At 36.9% G+C, this 14873-nt stretch overlaps 1 protein-coding gene across 3 annotated transcripts in view; it reads right to left on the reverse strand.

Moving 5' to 3' along the window:
• LOC5572932 (ADAMTS-like protein 1) overlaps nucleotides 1-14555 on the reverse strand; it is an 844534-nt gene extending 829979 nt beyond the window's left edge. For all 3 annotated transcript variants that reach the window (XM_021845003.1, XM_021845002.1, XM_021845001.1), the window contains exon 1: nucleotides 13259-14555. The gene's annotated coding sequence lies outside the window, so the exon portion shown is untranslated. The remainder of the gene's footprint in view (nucleotides 1-13258) is intronic.
• Nucleotides 14556-14873: the final 318 nt, after the last annotated feature.

The raw sequence follows: 14873 nt of genomic DNA on the forward strand, positions 1-14873 counted from the left end.
TAAGTATGAGGCCCTATATACACCACTAGTTGGAATTGATTTACTTCTATTAGCTGGTTGTTATCTTTATACTATGCTACAACATATTGAACCGTGACAGCTAAGAACCATTTTTTTATCTGTCATAATAAAATCATTGTTAAACTTATGTTTACCGCCTTAAACAGCCTAACATTTTGTTTAATAAATAGTATATAATATAAAATCATATGAATTTCATTCTGATATAATCCATTTTGGTATACTAATGTATGCTGATGGCTTATGTAGCGAAAATTTTATCAGATTTTTTTCAAATTATTCAATGAGTAGTGAAAAGAGCATGAGCGATGCATGGCGTCCTTACGGTAATTGGCTCTTTGATAACAATCTAGCAATGTTGCCATCTATTACCAGAATATGAAAACTTGAATGGCAATTTTGAAAAGTTCTCAATCTATGCTTCAACTTTTCCGAATATATCGGATCAGTATTTCCACATCTAGACGTTGCATGTTTCAAAACCATAATTATTACCCGGATTTTTTTATTGCGACCGATTTTTTTAAGGACCCCCCGATAACGGTCGTTGAAAAAGATTGGGTGTTTTTCACTGACCTGTATTACTAGATCCACTAGTTTTGGTGTCTTCCAATAAAAACTCTTCCACCTTCCGAAAACTTCTAGAAGCTTGCACGGTTTATGTTGCTGAGCTGGCAGCAATCAACCTCGCTTTGGCGATGATCTCCAATATGCCTGCAGACCACTTCTCCATCTTCTCGGATAGCTTCAATTCTATTGAGGTACTTCGCTCGATGAAAACTGTTAAGCATGCATCCAACTTTCTTAAAAAAAATGGAGAGCAGTTGTGTGCACTGGTCGACAGATCATACAATATTACCTTAGTATTGGTTTTTTTCACATTGCTTAATTCATCGCAAGGCGGACCCTCTCGCAAAAGTGGGCGCTAAGGAAGGTGAGATTTATGATAGAAGAATTTCACGATATGAATTCTATCAGTCAGTCAGAATTATCTTCACGGGGAAAGCGATTGGTTAAATATTCAACTGAGTCGGTGGTGACATAAGTATAGATGACCTACAAATTGTAGTTGCTACTCCGTGATTGACCAGTACAATCTAAGTTGCACAGAGATTCAATAAATGTGATTAGCTTCCCATTCTCAATGTGCTCAATTCTAGAGCTCAAAATTTAAAAAGTCAATAACGGTGCCGGCCACGTCCTTACAATCATGGTGGAAGTTAAGGGATGTCAGATAGACAACCATTGTTACTAGAGACCGAAGAATCTACTGCATGTGTAATAGAAATTGCATCCTGCAGTCTGTTGAAGTCATAAATAAATCTAGCTGTAGGCTCGACCTCAATGAGGGATCTTATACCCTTCTGCGGCAAAATGAAACCGGACTGGTGTTGAAACTAAGCCGATCGTACAAAAGTGTACTCGTTATGTGTCCACTCAAAATATAACAGAAAAATACAATGTCTGCGATCTGATTCTGTTGCTAATGTTGTCAATTACAAGACGGAACAGTTCATCGTAATCAGGCATTTGCTCTCTAGTCCATCATAGGTTTATTAGCGTAAATTTCACGAACTTTCTCTGGATTGCCTGAAGTCTTTGCACATGTATATCATATTGTGCACGCCACACAATGCTCGCAAAATCAAGCTTAGTCCTAACAAGGTGTGTAGATTGTTAAAATTCACCACTAGAAGAAGATTTTTTGGATACCACCAAAACATTGGATCTGGAAAAGAGGAGGATGGAAATATAGCGGAGAAAAGAGGGCGATTTTTCAGAAGGTTAAAGTGGATGTCGAAAGAAAGCCGAGATCATTATCGTTTGAAACAGTGAGCAAGTCACAAGTCCTCATTGAACCGTCTATCTGTTATGAAGTCAGTATATAAGCGTTATGTGCAAAGCGCGTGGACGCGAACGGGTAGTGCCACCAAAAAGTGAAGTGCCTCAGACTCGCAAGCCAAAGCCAATTAGATAAGGTCGAGGATTCAATCGGCTACCCTAAGGATCGTATAGAGACCCTCTTCCGATTAACACTACCACCGGTGACACTGCAGCAGACCACCGGTGGGTAGAATCCCTCTCGAGACGGAGTACATCTTCGTTTCGCCTGTTACGTCATTTGTCGTCAACGCCCCTTCGTCGCTTGAACATCACCTCAAGCATCGAAGAACCCGCTTCAGCGTTGCTATAGGTACGTTCCATCCTCCTCTCCCCACCGGGCCCCAACGTCATCGAACAGCGGTGCACCGAATACCGCACCCTCCAGAAATTCAAATAAAAGAAGACCTTGCAATTTTATTCTCTCAGCTCTCTTCAATGCTTGTTCTAGGAAAGAGTTATTGGATGAAGCCTGTTCCAAGTCGTTGATCAGTCCGCCATGCACTATCGGTAAGTGTACGTTGTTGTGAGTCTTCTCGAGGTCGTTGGCCGATCCTGAGATTTAATAGCCAAAAGGGCACTTTCAGGCCCTATTTCTTACTAATGTTGGTTCCGAAAAAATCAATCAGTGTATATAATTAGAAATGTAATGAATGGTGTTTGTGTGTTACGAAATGGTTTGAGAACGGATCAACGGATTGAGCTAAGTTTTTCTCTGCTCCACTCGACAAGGAATGACGTGTTTGTGCGAGGAAAAAGTTCAGAAATGTCTATGGAATAGAGGGGAAATCTGGACAACACTAATATGTCATTTCGTATGGGGGATAACATGACGTTTAACAACAGCCTACTTGATGGCAAGGCGAAGTTTGCCGGAACCACTAGTTCTAAACAATGCAAACACTGAATTTTGGTAAACTGGTAAAAAATCGATCAGTTTTGTAGTCATAAGTAAAGATGTTTGAAAAGTATTTCTTTAAGGGTTTCCGAAAAAAATAGCCTCTTTTTTCGATTTGGAAAGAAACCTTGATTCCTCTAGAGGAGCTTACGATCTATCTGCCTATAGCGTCCTTTCCTTGTAGAATTCCTGCGCTGAGTTAATCTTCAAAATTGAAAGTCGCACTCGAATGAATACGTTCGAACGATAAGTTCAACATTTAAAGCATTTGAAGAAGCAGTGGTTGTTGTCAACTCCCTAATCATCGTTAAGTGCACGGCATACAAAACAAACAAGGCAGGCTTATAAATCTTCCTTTTTCACTTGTCTATAAATTTTGACTACATATGCTTCTGGTAAAAAATTTAGTTCTTCGTTATGCTTCGTAGTTTTAAAGGTATAGTTGTTAACAATTGTGGCCCAAAGGGAAAAGGGGGTAGGTGTTAAAATGACGCGTCTTTTATGAATGTTCCTTTTGAATTTTGAACATTTGATGAGGAAGAGGAAGAGCACCAATTTTCGACCCAACACTTATTTTCAACCCATTCATACGATTTTGGCCTACTTTGTATGAAAATCCGAAAATTGGCACAGAATTATTGTAGATCGAAATTTCCCCTACGGCAAATTGACCAAGAACATAACAGCAATGAATTGAAACATAGCAATCGCGGATCAAATTTCAAACTTCAACGCCAGTCCAAATTTGTTGTGAGAAGTCAGCTCGGAATTTTTGAGTAAAACTTATATAAAAAAAACATGGAATCCATCGTGCAACCGCGAATGTCTCTCGGCTTGCGCTACCGCCCTAAGCTGATAACCGATCAGCAGCAGTTGATGTCTCTGTTGTCGACACCAAAAAATCCAAATCTTACCGCAGTGAATGAATCCAGACGTCCCTTACCGTCAAACAGCCAAATTACGCCCAACGCTCTGGCAACGGTAGACCGAACCGGATGGAACAGCCGTGTCGATCATGCTCTGAACGAAATCATTCGGGGACACCACGGATACAAACCGGACCAATCCATTTACGGTGACATTAACCGGATGTTTGATGCAACCCTGTGCACAGTGATCCTGATTGCTTCCGGTGATCGCAACATATCGGAGGAACATTTGCTGTGGAGCGAAGCGTTTCTTCACGGAATCCGAGACCGGTACGGCAAGCATCCACCGAATGTCCGTAAAATGTTGGGTTTCATCAAGCACATTCAAGGCGAGCTCGCTGCAGGCAAGGATAGTTCTATGACTGAGAAAAGTGAGTTGTTCGCCCGGACATATCGCGATGCGCTTCCGGATAATGTAGCGTTGACCAGAATACGACCACCAACGAGAAATGCAACGGTTTAGAGTGAGTATGGAAATGCATTTGGGATTGGGAACGCGTGGGACTAAAACATATTCATGATTTTTAGGCGATTGAAGAAAATGTGTAAAAACGGAACGCCACGTCGTCAAGAAATAATTTGTTTTATTTTTATATTACTATACATAAAAACGTTATAAATTAAAGATGTTTCACTTATTTTCTATGCCATACACCAGGCCTGCCCAACCTCTTTGAGATGCGGGCGAAATTTCAGAAACAATCACCCGTTGGAATGTTTTTTCCATCGAAACCCGTTTTATATTCCCGTTAACGCCTACAAAATCAAGTAAGATTTGGATTCGATCGGAAGTTGAATCCGCCGTAAACAAGAATGAGGGTTATGAATTTATTGTTTGCTCTGTACCTAATTTGAAAAGTCAATCTTTTTTCGAAATATTTTCTTAAAGTGCTTTAGGGAAAAAGCACTAATTTTCGACCTACAAGAATTCTGCGCCAATTTTAGGATTTTCATACAAAGTGGGCCAAAATCTAGTGAGATCTAGTCTGCCCATAACTGCATAACAGTCACATTCGACATTTTTGACAAATTGGAGTTAATACCATGGAGAGTTATCAAATGATAAATACTTTCGATCAACTTACTAAAATTTGTGAGATTGTTCTAGAAAATTCGAAAAAAATACCAAGTTGTTTTGTCACATTGGCAATTGTAACCGCATAACAGTCACATTGAGATTATACATGAGCCTCATAATGTAGTAGCAACGAAATTTCTATCAGAATTATTTTCTGACTATTCGCCCAATATGCAATATGAGTTGTACAAAATTTCAGCCTCAAATAAGCTCTTTTGAATTCCTAATGATTTTTTGAAATTTTAGTTTCCTCCCATACTGCAGTGAAATGCAAACTTGGTATCCCATTTACTCAATGCCTACTTTTGTCGAATGTTACAAATATGCAGTTATGGGCAGTAGTGATCATGACAAAATAAACGATTCATCGAGGCTGTTCTTTATCATGCGAGCATAGTAAATAACAACGATAAACCATTAGTCGTCAAGTCCTAACAACAAACTCCGCTCAGTGACAAAAATAATCGCTCAGCATGTGTGCTAGCGATCAATTGTGCGCAAACCAAAGTCACAGTTTTGGAGGATTTTTAATGTGTCTTTGATTTTACGCTCTTATTCCGCGATCTGCCTCCTAGTATGCCATTTTTGATCCAAAAGTCAGTCGGGAATGGTGTGGGTGAAAAATTATGCCGTGAACGCGTTCTGATTCATGGTAATCGCAACATGTTACAACATCCGACAAACGGTTTGTCCTGCGACAAACGGTTTGTCCTGCGACAAACAGTACATCGGATGCTCCATATATCCTCACGATGCGCGCGTAGTGAGCTGTTCAAATTATGCTTCTACAAGAGCGACGGCCCTCTTAAGACCATTCAAATACTGTGTTGTTAGTCGCTAGAAGCGATTTTTTTTCCATCCTTGAAAATTAGTGCAAAGTCGAAAATTGGTATCGTAAGCACCAAGTCCAATAGGGTAAGTGTTCCCTTAGTTGTGGGTGTTCCTATAGTTGCGGTAGTTCCGTTTTCACTGAATGGGACAAATTTTACCTTAATTCAATTTCAAATAATACGGGGATACTACAAAACATGTTAATAATATATTGATAAGATGAGTGAATGACATTTAAACAACATAAATACTTTTTTTTTAGAGTAATTCCGCTGAACGTATAACTGAGATTAGTAATGATTCCGCAATATTTAAGTAAATTATGGTGTACTGTGAATATTTCCAAATACACCAGACGCCAATTGAGAACTTCTGAAAAATATTTGAATGAGATAAGGATTAAAGAAAATTTTAGAAAATTATTATTGAGATAAGTATCTTGTGAATGTTATTTGAAGGGTTTCTGAAAGAGAATATGACAAATGTATGAATGCGATTATTTTTTTAAGACTATGCAATGCTTGAAATGTTATAAACCAGAACACTAGAAATAAATTTTCGATATATATATTCGATTTTTCAATATTGATGGTTTTCGGAATTTTTGAAAGTACTCCATAAAACACTCAGATATTCCGAAATCATTGAAAAATTATTCATCTCATGCATACCTTTTTCAGAATTTATTTAAGATACCTAAGACTTTAAGATACCATTATATATTGGTTATACAGTATTGGGAATAAAAAAGTAAACAAATGCCGATTTTCAAAACGATCATGTTTGGAGGTATAAAGCTCTATGCGTACTTATCAAAATGACATGAAATTCGATGGCGAACTAAAAATAACGTGAATTTAGCATTTTCATTGGGTTTTGAGATTATTATACACATGCCCTAAAAATTCAAACGGATTGAAATTGGAAATAAAAAAGTAAAGAATAACATGGTCTTATAACCTAGGAATGAAAAAAAAAAAATGATTTTTTCCCTCTTTACACAAAACAAAAAACTATGGGTTGATTTTGAAATATATATATCTGTTTTTAGTTTTTTAACATTGGTGTTGTTTACTTTTTTATTTCCATTTTTAAACAGTCTGAAGCTTTAAGACATGTGTATAAAAAATGTTAAAATCCAACAAAAGTAGTAAATTCGCGTTATTTTTAGTTCACCACCAAAATTTCATGCCATTCGAATCATTGCACACTGAACTACCGGCCTCCAAACATGACAATTGACGTCTTATTTAAAATTTAATTAAAAAAATACTTATCTCATTTATCCATTCTTCAGAATTTCTTTTGAAACATTTCAATTATTCAAATATCAGAAACGCTTAATTGCGATCAAGTATTCAGAATAATTTAATGAATTCCACAAAACCCTTAAGTATTTCGAAGTTACTGCAAATATTCTAAGTGCATTTATATATTACTCAGAATTTCTTCAAGAAACCTTCATATAATTTTAATATCATTTACAGATTCCCATCATATTTAAATATTTTTCAGAAATATCTTGGAATCCTCATCTCATTTAAATATTTGTCAGAAATTCTCGATTGTCATCATGCCATCGATAATTCGAAAATTTCATAAATTATTGGAGTATTCCGGAGTCATTCAAAAAATACACATCATAGTCATACATTTAGCGAAATTCCTGTAAAAAGCATTTATATTACTCAAACGTCATTCATGAGATACTCATCTTATTCATATATTATTCAGAAATTTTCTGACACTCATATCATTTGAAATTATATTAAGAAAATATCTATTCCATTCTCGTCAGAATTTCTTTTAAAACACTTCTTAACTGGCCACCTACCGTGCTGCATCAATACCCGAACGCTCAAGCAGGGATCAATGTTCAAATTCTATTTAAAACTAGTTGTCCCGGCAATCGTCGTATTGCTACCCACTATGCCGTTCTATGATGCTATGAAGGCTTTTATACAAAATGACAGTTTGTTTCCTGTTAGTTTTTTATACATTTCCGGTGAATTTCTTAAACTAGTTGTGCACACGAACACGTTGGAACCCTTGACAAACAAAACGGAGATATAATCATTACAAACCTTTGACCCGTTCTCAAGCTATTTCGTGACATACGAACACCATTCCATTTTTATTTATACAGATAGATTATCTCTAGAATTAAATAATGTTATGTGCTGCAACATATACAGTATTGGACAAAACATTTGCAACATTTTCGATTTTCCATACAAAATGACCAACTTTGGTAAGCTATATCTCAGTTATTTATGGACCGATTTGAATGAAACTTTCACAGAACATCAGATCTAACTTGAATTTTAACATATATTTTTGAATATTTTTTCCTATTACGAGTTTATAAGTAATAACGGTTTGACTAAAGTGTAATTTTCGACGAAAAATTCAAAATTTTTTATCTCAAAATCTGATAGCCCTACATAAAAACTGTCTTCAGCAAACTTATTCATCTCGTCAGAATCTACAATTTTGCTGAAGACACCATGAAACTATTCCTTCAATATGTTTAGTTATGTCAATTATAAAAAATCGTCAGGAAATTTACTTTAGTCAAACCGTTACTGCTTTTCAACTTGTGATTGGAAAAATCATTCAAAAATATATGTTAAAACTCAAGTAATGTCTGATATTCTATGAAAATTTCATTCAAATCGGTCCATAAATAACTGAGATAAAGTTTATCAAAGTTGGTCATGCTGTATGGAAAATCGAAAAAGTTGCAAATGTTTTGTCCAATACTGTAGATTCATACCTTATCTAAGGGGCTAATTTTATAAGTCGAGTCGACCAAAAACTTTGCTTGATACGGGTCTGTCACTCGAGTTTTCCGACAGTTGCCACTCTATATGACTGGATTACTATGCGAGTCGAAGGGTGACATCTGAAATATGCATGCTTACTTTGATCGACAGTGTCTACAGACGAATCACATGGATCTGCTTGATTTATAAAATAGGTCCCTAAGCAACGATATGGAGATTTTGATTTAAAATTATGTTTTTATCATTTAAATAGTCAAATTAATAACTCTTGTCTTGTTCTTAAATCCGAACACCTGGAACAAGCCTTGTCTTGAAATCCGGACACTTTGGGGTCTATTTTGTAAATCGGGCGAATTGGTGTGACTTGTCTGTGGTCATTGTCGATCGAAGTAAGCATGCATATTTCAGATGTCACCCGTCGACTCCCATAGTAATCCAGTCACATAGAGTGACAAATGTCGATAAACTCGAGTGACAGAGCCTAGTCAAGTAAAATTTTGGTCGACAGTGACTCCAGTCAAGTCGTTTTTGGTCGACTCGACTTATAAAATAGGGCCCAAAATCCGGACAGCTCCCTTCTTCTTCTTCATGGCATTAACGTCCTCACTGGGACAGAGCCTGCTTCTCAGCTTAGTGTTCTTATGAGCACTTCCACAGTTTTTAACTGAGAGCTTTCTTTGCCAAAGTTCCCATTTTCGCATTCGTATATCGTGCGGCAGGTACGATTATACTCTATGCCCAAGGAAGTCAAGGAAATTTCCATTACGAAAAGATCCTGGACCGACCGGGATTCGAACCCAGACACCTTCAGCATGACTTTGTTTTGTAGCCGCGGACTCTAACCACTCGGCTAAGGAGGGTCCCGGAGAGCTTAATAACTTAATGAAATATCTACGTTAAATATGCAATGAGTGTTCCTTAATCCAATTAATCCAAATTTTATCTAGTCCGGATTTCAAGCCACTCGTTTTTAAACCCGGACAGTCTATTAAAATACTTAAATAATAACATTTCACCCAAATTTATAAATTGTTGTGCCACTGTATTGTTAATCAATAGTCCCGTTCGCACTTATGTTGAAAACACCTTTGAAATAATTGAAATCAATCAGAATATTATCCAGCCGAACTGGATGGAGCTTCCATCGACGCTTAACCGACAAGAACTTGAACTGCGAAGATATAATGTGAAACTGTTTTTATTTTTATCAATTGTTTGGAAATGGGTACTAAATCACAAATTTCATTATAATGATAAACAATGCTACAGGTAAAAGTGATGCATAAAATTAAACATATAAACATATGTTTCCTTTATTTAATCAATATTATCAGAGTGCCCGGATTTTGATTCATCACGGTACAAACATATTTGATTTCATGTTTTTTTTTGTCAAATTAAAAAGAGGAGATTCCTTTATGCATTATTACTTTTCCAATTGACAAACTTTTTGAAGTGGTTAAATTTTTCAACCAAATGTGTTTTATTTTGCTATAAACACATTTTGCAGCATTAATCGCATTGCTGTGTCAAGTCTTCTCCAATTCCCTATACCCAACCACAACACTTCCTGTCCTTTCCGATGATGCTCTTGCGGTCCTACAGGTGTACAGACTATTTCGGCCATTACCTATCCCTGCCCTCGGCTAAGGACTGAATTGCGCTCTATTTGCCCCACCAAACGCTGCAAAATGAAAAATGAAAATACAAAATCCCAGAAGTCCATTCGAATTCTAAAAATTCCAACAGGAATTATTTGAATTTCTGTTGTAAACTCAGGGTTATCTGAATGCATGGAATGTCTAGGAAATACAGAATAAAACCTTACCACAGCTTCAATCGAAATAGCAGAATACTTTTCCTGAAATTCCATCAAAATCCTAGAATGCCTGCTAGCATCCAAGAATGTTGATCAAAATCTAAATATTACAACTGGAAGTTTCTATCAAAATCGTAGGACTCTCTTGAAAACTCCACAAATCCTATCGAGAGCTCAGGTTTTCTACCCAAATGAGAGGATTTTATTTTGAATCACATAGTAATCACAGCATTCTCTTCTCAATCACAAAATACCCTCTTTAAAACCTTAATTTTTTTTTCGGAACCATAAACTTTCATCGTTGAAAATTTCCATCGAAATCTCAGCATTACTTTCGGTTTCCAAAAATATTTCAGAACACTCACCATGAATCCAAGACTCTGTCAGAATTCTCATCAAAATATCAGAACTACTTTCGGAATCCACCAAATGCCCAGTAGTTTAAATCAAAGTATTGGATTGATACCTTTTGAAATCTTAGGACGCTATAAATAAAATCCAGGATGTGTGTACGAATTCCAGCACTTTCTCGCAAGTTCAGAATATTTATCATAAAACGCAACACCCAGTTGCAGTTTGACCAAATTTCAAAAATTCCTATCGAACCCCTTAATCCTCAAGATTTTATATATCTGATTTTTCGACCATCTTGATAAGCCGCGGTGATTTATATTGTTGTAACGTATTTATTTAGCTATGTTCCATATTCTACTTCAAAGAATGCTGATTTTTAAAGGAACCCTGTAGAAAAAATACCAAAATACCACAAATGCTGCTTCTTTGGTACAATATTGGCAGAACTCTTGTGCAGCTTCTGGTTTATTTACATGCTTGAATGATTAAATTAGGTTTTTATTTTTTAATCAAGTTCTTTCGTCTTATGCGTTTGTTTTTATTTCAAAAGCAGAATTAATTTGTTATCAATATATCTTAAAAGCATTTATGCAACCTGATATAGTCTTACCACTCGTTAATGCCATGAATTGAAGAAGTTCTATTATCACATAATTATATAACTCGCCAGAGAATCTATGTTGTTGTTCAAACATTACGAAATACTGTTAGAATCAGAGCATCTTAGGAAGTGTGACGATTCATACGAAATTTACGTGATTTACCTGATGAACGTTTTGTTATTCAAATCAATCGCACGCACCATGACAACTACAATTACTATGCACGCAAAGGCATATCACAGGATTTTTATTATGTATTTGATCAAAATTGGTTACAAATGGTTAATCGCAAAGTTTTGCAAAATAAATTGTAGCTTACTTGTAAGCCTTTGTATTTACAATATGTTTTTGAATGAATAATTCAAGGTTCTCTGTCATAAATTTTAGGATAATTATTAAAACTCTGATCAAATCTGAAAAGTTTCTTGTAAGCGCTACCGTACCTCAAAGGAGCCCCCTCCAAATAATACCAAATAATGTAAAATATCTAGATTTTTTTTTTCTTTCTTAACGAGATTTTTAGCCCTGGGCTAGTTTATCTCGGGACCAACGGCTTTACTTCCCTTCCGAAGGAAGTCGTCACTGAAATTTTTTTGTGACTATTTCGGGGATGGGATTCGATCCCAGGTCCTCGGCGTGAGAGGCGTGTGTTCTAACCACTACACCAGGTCCGTCCCCCAAAAAAAATATCTAGATTTTGTTTTAGGAAATTACCTAAATTAATAAACCAAAAAATGAAGTGGTCAAAATATGACAAGTATATTAAAGCTCAACGACCTCAAATTTAGCAAACTGCATTGTGTCCAAATAAACGACCTTCACATCAACGACTAATAAATGCCACCCTGTGAAAAGTTCTTCGATTTTTCATTTAAAAATAATTTTAAGTACAAATATCACTATGAAGTTAAACGTCGTAATGATTTTCCTGCATAAAATTTGATACGAAGTTGCGGTATTTCTGTTAACTGAAGTTTTATTTATGGAAGAAAGGTAGAGATGGCTGCTTGCCAAACAAACTATGGATCTGCATTCTTCATACCAGGAAACCCGTAGATCACATTATCAAGATAGTGATCCTCCGAACGCGGCCACTAAACCTTATAGAGTCAATCGAGGAGCTCTTCTATGGTAAGCCAGCGTGCCGACGAAACCAGAAAACACCGTCGGCTCCGTAAAATGCGCATGACCTGGCACATATGATTGAAGAGAACTTAAGTTGAAGATGAATCGAAACCAAACCTCAAATTTTCAAGAGCACTAATCTGGAGAACCGAACATCCGTTTAAGCTGAAAACTTAATCGATTGGTCACTAGCTGGTGGTGATCAATCGATTAGGTATTTAGCTCAAACGGGTGTTCGGTTCTTCCGATTCGTGCTCTTTAAAATTTTAAGTTTGGCTTCAATTTATCTTCACCTTAAGGACACAGAACTTCCTGGCGAGATCAGCATCTGCTTCAATTTGGGAGAAATATTTCATTTATCATAGATTAATTGATCGATACAAGTAAAAATCAATGATTTTTAAACATAAATAAGAGTAATGTTTTAATTGGCCACCATGGTAAATTTTAGGGTGATTAGAAAGCATCATATAAAATCGAAAAATTAACTTATTTAATTATCACTGCCTTGAATCTTGTACAATTTATCAGACTTCTTAAACTCCAATTCTATTTTAAGACAGATTTGGATACCTTAAATTCAAACAAGTCACTCACACTATTGAATAATTGAGAATATTTACATAACGGATTGTTGCAGCTAAATGATTTTAATATTTGTAACATCAAATTTTAGGCAATTTATACTTACTTTTATGTCATAAAAATGCTTGAAAACGTGATATAATCAGAAGTAAATAATATTAATGGCGACAAATTCCAAACTTTGCTAATAACGAATCATCGCATGTAGTAATTATTCTATATATTTTTATATAAACATCATTTTCCCAGCAGTTGTCTGTTACCGGATAATCAATATTATCCTTTTCACAAACCACTTCGACAGCGTCTCACCCGCTCAGTAAAGTATTATCTTCCCAGAACTACTTACAGAAACATGATAGCGGCCATTGCCTGCCTGCAGCGTTTGTCTTAATCCAATGAGAACCGACGACGGATTATCAACGGTTGACAGCCGCAAGCTGCTGATGTGGACTCCTTGCTTCCTATGAGCTTTGCCGGCGCCTGATTCAGTTTTCTGCTTAGCTGGAGAAGCTTTTCTTTTTCTTAGAATAATGTAATCCTTCGGTAAGGTGTTTAACGACTTTGATTCTTTTCGGCTGCACCACTAGTTTAAATCACTTCACGGAGCAGAAATTTTCAATATAAATTCATGAATACTGGTACACTAAATTTTCACACTGCGATGCTCTTAAAATGCGTTCACTAGGTTTGTTTTTCCAAATAAGTTGACGAAGATTTATTATTGTTGTAGAAATTAATGCCACTTTTATACTCAATTGCGCCCAATTAGTACGAATTCAAAATTATTGCATACTAACTGTCACTGTTTTGTTGATTATTCTACACCGGCGGAGATGGGGAAATTAATGTGATCCAAAATTTTCTCAAATCTCTAACTGCCACAAACAGCGTTAAAACCAAAACTGTATTTTTCTTATTTTCTACGGTAGGCTCCAAACCGCCGAACAGCTTCAATCCAAAAAGTTAAATTACTTCACTTCAATTCAATCCGTTTTCCAACCAAAGTTTACACAGCTTTACAAACTGCGTTTGTCATCACGAAAATCCCTCCTCGAAAAAACTCACTTCCACTCCCAGAGCTTCGATATCCTCCTTATATCTTCGCTTTTCCGTTTGCCAAAATGGTTTGGCTCCTCACTGTCTGGCTCCTGCCAGAACGGATGGATTAATATTTAATTATTAATTATCAATTTCTATCCTTCCACTCACACTGTTATATATCACCTCTTCGCCTTCGAGAGCTCTCCACTAAGCCTCGCCAAAAGCCAAACACCCCAAGAAAAACAAGTACTAAATGGAAGTCACCACAACACTATGCTCACTATGCTTTCTCCAACAATGCTTCTTCGGTTTTTCCGTTAGCCCGATGATGATGATTGGATTGAATTAGATTGTCCGGAAAGGACCACACACACACACTCCAGGATCTCTCGTCCTCACCTTCACTTCCGGGCGAAATACCGTTGTCCAAATAGTATATCAGATTCGATGGATTTGCTGCAGCTTTGAGATTATTATGCATGCAGCTGAAGCCAGAGGTTAGCCAGAGGCCAGAAGCAGAGGCGCGACACGTGTAGCAAACCGACGGACGCAGGTTCCGAGATACCGACAGCACCAAGTCCCGCATGCGAATGACATTCGAGCGCACGGAGAGAATAGAACGAGCCCAGTCCGGTCCTCGTGTCGTGTGTCTTCTTCAGTGCCGATGGCCGATGGCTTCGCCAGCATGGTTCCCACGGCGAAGAACAAAAAGCTCCGATCGCGCAACTGAGCAAATGAGGGAGAACCGAGCGAGAGAATTTCGAAACCCGAACGCACGTGAATTTATGCTGCAGCCGAGTGGGTGGTGGAGACTGGTGGCATGATCGAACGAACCAGCGAAGAAAGTATGCTCGGATGCTGAAGCATGACTATGCTGTCAGTTTTGAGAAAAGTGCAACAACGAGAGATATCATGGGAAA

The sequence above is a fragment of the Aedes aegypti genome, chromosome 2 (genome assembly GCF_002204515.2).
Source record: "Aedes aegypti strain LVP_AGWG chromosome 2, AaegL5.0 Primary Assembly, whole genome shotgun sequence".
Classification (NCBI taxonomy): domain Eukaryota; kingdom Metazoa; phylum Arthropoda; class Insecta; order Diptera; family Culicidae; genus Aedes; species Aedes aegypti.